Raw genomic sequence first — 8,695 nt, 5'->3', positions numbered from 1 at the left:
CTCTCTGGGAGACTAGATAGATAGGTGTGTGTGTGCATATAAAACTGTATGTTATTGTCTGAACTATAGGTGAGAATCATCCACTTTGTTTTTCTTGTGTGAGTTGTTTTTTGTGGCTGCAGATCTCACTGAGGTAGCCCTGGAGTATTCTGGAACATGATACAATCAATACAGTGTTATTCAAAGCCAGGAGCCTCTAGATAAGGTCACCACCCACAGGGAATCCATTGTCTATTTGAACTCTGACCTGGATATCCATCCAGATAGGGGTGAGGGCCTTTGGCAAGCACACAGCTCCTCATCGTATACCTTGCTTGGTGCTGATCGTTGAGGCTCACTGCATAATTATTAGTATGATTGCTTCTGTCAAGGGCACTTCTATAATCTCAACACACACTCAAGCTATCTTGTCAGAGGAGAACCTTTGGTGGGCTTTATGCAGTCAAATGATATTTTGAGTGGTAATAACAAACAGGAAACCTGGGAAAGAAAGCTTGCCTGTTCCTGCATCTCATTCCCATCCAGGATGCCCTCAGTATGTGGGTTTCCCAGACGGGATGGCTAGCTTCAGTGTCCTGGTTTGTAAAAAAAGCAGGTTGGATGAGAGGGTCCCTATGCTCCCTTCGGCATCCCCTTAAAGCGCTTTCTTTGACTAAATGGCTTCTGTCATTTTGGTCTTTGTATCCACAGCACCTAGCACATAGTAGGGGCTTAATAGATGTTTTTGGAGTTGAATTGCTTTGACTTTCACAATTCCATATTGTTCTTCCTTGGTAGCTAGGTTGTGCAGTGGCTAGAGCGCTAGGCCTGGAGCGCAGGAGGATCTGAGTCTGAATCCTGCCTCAGACATTTACCAGCTGTGTGACCCTGGGCAAGTCATTTAACTTTCCTTGGCCTCAGTTTCCTCATCTATAAAATAAGGATTCTGCCTCACCTCAGAAAGCTGTTTTGAAGATTAAATGAGATAGCCTATGGGAAATGCTTCGCAAACGTTAAAGGGATAGAGAAATGCCAGATATTCTTCTTTACAACATGACTAATGTGAAAATATGTTTAAAAAGAATGTATATGGAAAGCCTATATCAGATTGCACACCATCTTGGGGAGTGAGGAGGGGAGGGAGGATGAGAAAATTTAAAACTCAAAAGTTCATGGAAGTGAATGTTGAAAACTAAAAATTAATTAATTAATTAAAAAATAAAGTATCCAATAAACATAAAAAAAGAAATACAAGGTATTATTATTCAAAATGAAGACTGGCTATCCTACCTTCTCTACCATTTGGGCTTTTTTAACTACAGAGCACCTCAAACCCAGTGAAAATGAGAACACTAGTACTTGTCCTCTGGCCTGGGAGTGGTGAGGAGCCTCTGCAAACCTTACTCAATGTACCTATGGGTTATCACCATCAATCAATGAATGAATAGAGCATTTATTAAGCACCAACTATGTACAAAGACTTGTGCTAGGTGCTAAGGATACACATGGCAATGGCAGTCAGTCTGGGCTCTTCAGGAATTCCCATTTTAATGGAAAGATGACCCTGAGGGAAGGTTCCAGTGGCAAATCAGATAGAAAGGTCCCCTGGTCCTTGGGGGATGGGGCATATCAGCAAAGCAGATGGTTCTGCCTTTTCTTTCATGTCATTTCCACCAATAAAATCATAACAGTGTCTGATATTGAACCACTTGACAGGGCCAAGGACTGTGGCGACAATAACTTCCTTTTCTGGGCTTTCAGTAGCTGTGACTGCCGCTCCTGTGGGAGCAGTGGCCAGGCTACATCTTCGCAGGGGTTGCTTCTCCAGGTGAAGGCTGAGGGCACTGGGATAGAAGCATCGCTATTCCCAAGGCTCTTGGGTTCAAGGTCCTGGGCTGTCTCTGTCAGGTTCTGAGAGCAGATAGTTGTCACTGTGGTAGTGAGGGTTTGACTTGCCTGATCCATGCTGCTTCCTGTCTTTCCCTTAGGTGCTATGAGGGAGGCCTGCCTTCTCACACAATGCCCCTATCTTCAGTAAGGAGGAGATGAATGAATGATGATACAACAGCTCTGAAAGGTTGCTGCCGCTCTTGAAGGTTTAGGGTCCTTCAAAGAAGGGAAGGTAATTCCTCACAGAAGAATCAGGGAGGGCTTCATAGAAGGGGTGGAAGTTGGGCTAAGCTTGAAGATACTGATTTGGAGGAAAATGTTTCAGGCATGAACAAACTGAATGAGATAAATCTAGAGAGTGAGTTGAAGGAATAGTCACTAGTCCAGTCTGGCTGGAGTGCAGAGCACACAGAAGGGGGAAATGGGAGATAGGACTGGCAAGGTAAACTGAGTCCAAAGAGCCTTGAATGCCTGGCTAGGGAGTTTAGATTTCATTTAGTAAACAGTAGAGAACTATTAAAGGTTTGTAAGCATGGGAGGGACAGGGTCAAAAGAGCACTTGCTTAAGACATATTCGGCAGATTGTGAAGGAAGGTAGGAGGACGGAGGCAGGAAGGAAGACAAGTTATGAAGCCATTTTAATAGTTGGGGTGAGGACAGCAAGACAGACAGACAAGAGCTTGGACTAGGGTGGTGGTTATCTAAGCAGAAAGGAGGGAACAGGTACCCTGAAAATAGCCGTCTTCTAATCCATATCAGGACAGAAGTCCCTGAATTAAAATGTCAACAAAAGCATTTACAGACTTGCAATGGCTAAGCTCTGTTTTTCTATTTTCAAAATGATGCCAGATAATCTACTTTAGGAAATAATTGGAAAATATCAGCGAACGAATTTCATCAAGATTACATTCTATTCTCCAGCAAAAGCTGGGGAATGAGCAGCACACATAGAGCACTTCATTCTTTCTATTCCATTCAGTTCAATTCAGTTCAGCAAACATTCCTCTCGGGATTCTGTCTTTCCATTGGTTAACCTTTTTAGTGCCCTTGGTAATCAGCTTTCTTCCAAAAATGTTATCTATGGTTTTGCTTGTAACAGAATCATTTAAATGACTTCTTTTTTCTTTTTGTATTGGTGGGAGAAAGTGACTTTTATTTATGACAAAATAATGTCATTGGCTCTTGTTGGCTACACACCCTCTCAGGGTCATTAGTCTCCTGCACACATGGGCTGTTATCAGGGAATGAGACTCTGGCTTAAGTGTCTGAATGAAGAGGCAGAATTTTAGAAGCTAAACTCAGCTGAGCTGAGAACGTCATTCTCATTCTGGTGTTAACATCAGCCTAAATATATAATTGTGTGTGTATGAGTCAGGACATTTGGGTGCTCTTTCCCATTAACATTAAACTATTCAACTTTGAAAAATGATTTCCTTTTCTGGTGCACAAGCCTAGGATGCCTTTTGCTAACTTGGTTATTGTTAGCACAACCAGGCAGGCAGGGCAGTAGAACTGTGGGAACAGGGAGGCAGCAGCTCCTGTTGGTTTCCCAAAGGATACTAGCTTCTCTCCCACTTCAGGCTGCTAGTAGGCAACAGATTAAAAAACCAAGAAAGCCCCCAAAAGCTAATTCAGTCTCAGGCTTCTCTAGGAAAGGCATGTATGCCTTCCAGGAATAGGGAGGTGGTGCTCCCCCTCTACTCTTCTCCCTTCAGACACAGCATAGTGTGTTCAGTTTAGTTCTAGGCACCATGGTTTAAGAAGGACATTGATATGCCCAGAAAGGGCCAATCATGATGGTGAAGGACTCAAGTCCATGTCATATGAGGATGTCAGTGAGTCAACTAACATCATTTCCAAAGGCTTCAGGAGTTGGAGACCAAGGGGATGAGAAGAGAAGAGAGAAAGCAGCCTTGGGTAAAATTGACTCTGAAGAATGGGAGGAGTGTGCAGGGGCTGCCAGGGAGAAGGGGTCTGTGGAGCCATTGGAGTACATCTCTGAATACGGCTTGCTGAAGTCAGACTTCATTGTTTTGGATGAACTGATGTTTTTTGTTAACTGAGGGTTGAGCATGAAACCCTTTTTGTTTCATCTCTTTTTGGATACTGTGGGTCAGATATATTAATGTCTTTCCTGTCTTGGCCTCCTCTGAGTTAGGAAGAAAATACTTTGAGGAGAGGGCAGGGACTTCTAAGTCACAGTTGTCCAAGATTATTCAATTCAGCCTGTTTGGCAGAGGAGACCAGACTCTCCTGGTACAGCAGTGTAGACTGGACAGTAAAGGCAATCAAGCAGACACTGTTCCCGGGTCCCTTGGTCTTCCCGGGGGAGAATCTTATCTAGGCAAGGAAATAATGACTGCTGCCCATGTTGCCCAGCCAATCCTCTAAGACTGTAAGTTACAGATGAATTTGGAGCCAGACTATGAAAGGTTCCCACCTTAGGCAAATGACACTGTGCATTTAATGGAAGGAAACTTAATAAATACCTGTTGAATGCTTGAATCTGGCCCCCATTTTAAAGACAAAGAAACTGAGGCCATTAGAGGTTATGTAGCTTGTCTAGGGGTGCACAGCTGTCAGAGCTGGGTATCCAAGCCTGTTTGTTAGTTCCTGTCAGAGTTCTCTGCACACCGAAGCCCTTAATAAAGGTGTGAATTGGATCATTTTATTGGGCACCAGATTCTCCTCCAGCGATCCACCCACGTTTCCAATGCTCCAGTAATCTTGGTTGCGCTCAGGTTGAGAGCTGACGGATCCCCATCCCACAGATGAGTCTGCCCTCTAGGGGCTTGAAATCTAGCTGAGATTAGGCACCCACAAAATGACCTTCTTCCTCTTTCCTCTTCACTCATGCCATCCCCAGGAATGGGTCAATCGAGGCCCTCTTTCTACTGATATACTTATGAGGTTGTCAGGAGAAGTTTGTGACACTGGGTGGAAGCCACACTTGCATCATCATCATCATCATCATCAGCAGCAGCAGCAGCAGCAGCAGCAGATTCAGGAGTTCTCAATCCAGGGGGACTGAGGGGATCAGACAACTGCTCAGAAAGAGATAACAGGGGACGCTTTGCTGGCTCTGGGTACAGCTGGCACTGATTTGTAACTCTACTGCCCATATGCAGTTCTGGGTCATAGTTCCAGGGTAGAGAAGAGTGCTGGGAATCAGCCACAAGGGGGGGACTCTGATCACAGTTCCAAGGCAAAGAGAACAATAGTGCTTGTAGCTGCAGGGGACCAGGGGGTCTTTCCCAGGTAAAGACCAGAATGCAGACCAGGAGAGCAGTGACCACACCTCTCCCTGCATCATACCACCTTGGAAACACTAAAAATTTGACCCCCCCCATAACTAGTTTGGGAAACAGCAGCACAAAAAAGCCTGAAGCTGGGGACAGTGCCTCCCCATCCCCAGGTGAGCATAACCTAGCTTTAACATAAAGTTCAAAGTCAAGAAACAGCCTGGAAAAATGAATAAACAACAAAAAATTAATTTGAACATAAAAAGGTACTACAATGGTAGGGAAGACCAAGACATAAACACAGAAGAAGACAACAATGTGAAAATAGCTACAAAGCCTCAAAGAAAAATACTGATTGGACCCAAGCCCAATAAGAGTTTCTGGAAGGGTTAAAGAAAGAGAGAAGAGTGGTAGAGGAAAATTGGGAAAAGAAATGAAAGTGATGCAAGGAAATTATGAAAATATAATTAACATCTTGGTGAAAGAGATACAAAAATCCTGAATAAAACAGCAACTTAAAAAACAGGACTGGACTAATGGTAAAAGACGCACAAAAATTCACTGAAGAAAATAACTCTTTAAAAAAGCAGAATTGGCCAAATGGAAAAAGAGGTACATAATCTCATTGAAGAAAATAATTCCTTAAAAATTAGAATGGGGCAAGTGAAAGCTAATATCTCCATGAGACGTCAAGAAGCAATAAAACAAAGTCAAAAGCATGAAAAAAAATAGAAGAAAATATGAAATACCTGATCAGAGAAAGAACTGACCTAAGAATAGATTGATGAGAGAACATTTAAGAATTATTGGACTATCTGAAAGCCGTGATAAAAGAAAGAGCCTAGACATCATATTTCAAGGAATTATCAAGGAAAACTGCCTTGATATCCTGGATCTAGAGAGTTAAATAGAAATTGAAAGAATCCACTGATCAACTGCTGAAGGAGATCCCAAAATGAAAACTCCCAGGAATATTATAGCCAAATTCCAGAACTCCAAGGTCAAAGAGAAAATAATTCAAGTAGCCAGAAAGAAACAATTCACTGTGGTACCATAGTGGTACCTCACAAGATTTAGCAGCTTCAATGTTAAGGGATCAGAAGGCTTGGACTATGATATTCCCAAAAGCAAAGGAGCTAGGATTACAACCAAGAATAACCTATCCAGGAAAACTGATTATGATCCTTCTGGGTGTTGGGGACGAGAAATGGATATTTAACAAAATAGAGGACTTTCAAACATTCCTGATGAAAAGACCAGAGCTGAATAGAAAAAATTTATATTCAAACAGAAGACTCGATAGAAACATAAAAAAGTAAATATGAAAGCATAATCATAAGGCTGTCAATAAAACTAAACTTTACATTCCTATGAAGGTGATACATGTTGCTCCTAAGAACTTTATCATTATTAGGACAGTTAAAAGGAGTTTACACTGAAGGAATGGGTGTGAGACGGTTATGTTGGAATGAGCTCAAAAAAAAAAAAAGAAAAAGTGAGAAAGAGGTGCTCTGAGAGAAGAGGAAATGGAGAGGTATAATGGAGAAATTTTTCTCACATAAAAGAGGTATGCAAGGAAGAGCTTTTACAGGGGAGGGGGAAGAGCTTTTATAGTAGAGGGGAAAATGGAAGCATGACAGGTGATGCTTGAACCTTATTCTGATATAAATTGGTTCAAAGAGGGAAGAATGTATATATATATATATATATATATATATATGTATTATATATATGTATACACACACACATATATACATATACACACACAGATATAGATATAGATAGATGTATTGCTAAGCAGCCTTATTTACTGCAGCTTAAATTAGTTTTGATTCAGTTTGGCTTAGAAATGACACAGAGTCTCAAGTTTGATTTATATATATATATGTATATAGTAAAAGTATTTATTATTATTATTATTATTATTATTTTGTAGCAGGCATAGTCCAATTTATTTGTTTATAAAAACATCTATGTGGTTGCCACAGCAGCTGCCTGAGTCCTCTGGACAGATGCTCGAGTGTGAGTCTTCACAAGCTGGTCAGTTAGTGAACACAGTCTCCTTCCACAGGTCTGGGGTTCGATAGCTGTATGTTTTGGAGATGGCATCGAAGGCAGCTTTAGTGAAGTTGCCCAAAGTAGCCGTACAGCCCCTTGCAGATGTGCAGCAGTCATCAATTCCAGCCATCATCAGGAGCTTCTTGGGCACAGGAGCTGAGATGATGCCAGTACCTCTAGAGGCGGGGATCAGGTGCACCAGAACCGATCCACATCGCCCAGTGACCTTGCAGGGCTCTGTGTGACGCTTGCCAATCTTGTTCCCCCAGTAGCCGCGTCTGACAGGAACGATGGACAGCTCGGCCAGAATGATAGCACCACGAATAGCTGTGGCCACTTCCTTGGAGCACTTGACACCCAGGCCAATGTGGCCATTGTAGTCACTGATGGCCACAAAAGCTTTGAACCTGGTATGCTGTCCAGCTCTAGTTTGTTTCTGAACAGGCATTATCTTCAGAACCTCATCTTTCAATGAAGATCCCAGGAAGAAATCTATGATCTCAGACTCCTTGATAGGAAGGGAGAAAAGATAGATCTCTTCCAAAGGCTTGATCTTCATGTCCTTGACTAGCTGGCCCAGCTTAGTGACAGGAGCCCACTCCTTGTCTTTGGCCTTTCCTCCCGGGGCCTCATGACCGTGGCCAAGGCCTCGACCATGGCCCTGACCTCGACCTCGGCCCCCCACTGCTGAAGCCACCACGGAAGTCATCTCGGCCTCCGACTCTGGGGCCCCCAGGTCTCATCCACCATTTGGTGTTCACTAGAAGTAGAAGCAAAAGTATTTATTATTAAGATAGTAAAATAGGATTAAGTTTAGTAAATAGAATAGAGTTAGAGTTAGTAAATCCCAATAGGTAATAATAACATACTTAAGCCTCAACTGGTATCAAATCTTGTCACAATCAACCATCACCATCAGGGGAACCATGTACATCTGGATCACGTGGGCTGGGGAGTCCCAGTTTCAGTCTCCAGAGTCCCAAAGGGAAAATCCCAGACTACACATCTGCACCTTGGGGGAAACTCTGAAGATAAAGGTGGGGCAACCTGCTTTTAGTAGTTCCTTCCAACAAGGCAATTTGCCAAAAATATGTGATCTATGGGAAAGGACCTACTCTCAAAACTATCCTTGAGAGTATTCCTGTTTATGAATATCTGGTTCCTGGAGGGGTGGCCAGCCCTTCCTGGGAGCAAATACCATAAACAGTCCTTCAACACCTAGCTAGGAATAAGATTGACATGAAAAAAAGAGTCAGGGTCAAATTGCAGGCATACTGAGTGAGGTCAGAATGTCTTTTTAAAATTCATTCATCACAATGGATAGAGATACGTGTGTGAGTGTGTGTGTGTGTTGTGTGTGTGTGTGTGTGTGTACATACTTAGTTGTGTATAGAAATATAACTTAGCAATAGGGAAATGGGAGGGGAAAGGGATAAGAGAAAGGGGGAATGATAAAAGGGAGGACAGATTAAGGGAGGCAATGGTTAGAAGTAAAATAGACTTTTAGGGAGGGAAAGGATAAGAAG

At 42.7% G+C, this 8,695-nt stretch overlaps 1 pseudogene; it reads right to left on the bottom strand.

Moving 5' to 3' along the window:
- Positions 1-7,152: 7,152 nt before the first annotated feature.
- On the bottom strand, positions 7,153-7,878 carry LOC110223016 (small ribosomal subunit protein uS5 pseudogene; annotated as a pseudogene).
- Between the last annotated feature and the right edge of the window lie 817 nt (positions 7,879-8,695).

This window comes from Phascolarctos cinereus, unplaced genomic scaffold (genome assembly GCF_003287225.1).
Source record: "Phascolarctos cinereus isolate Bilbo 61053 unplaced genomic scaffold, phaCin_HiC Scaffold_9;HRSCAF=440, whole genome shotgun sequence".
In the NCBI taxonomy this organism is placed as follows: Eukaryota; Metazoa; Chordata; class Mammalia; order Diprotodontia; family Phascolarctidae; genus Phascolarctos; species Phascolarctos cinereus.
Note: the sequence above shows the minus strand (reverse complement) of the source record. Positions and strands in the feature narration are given on the sequence as shown.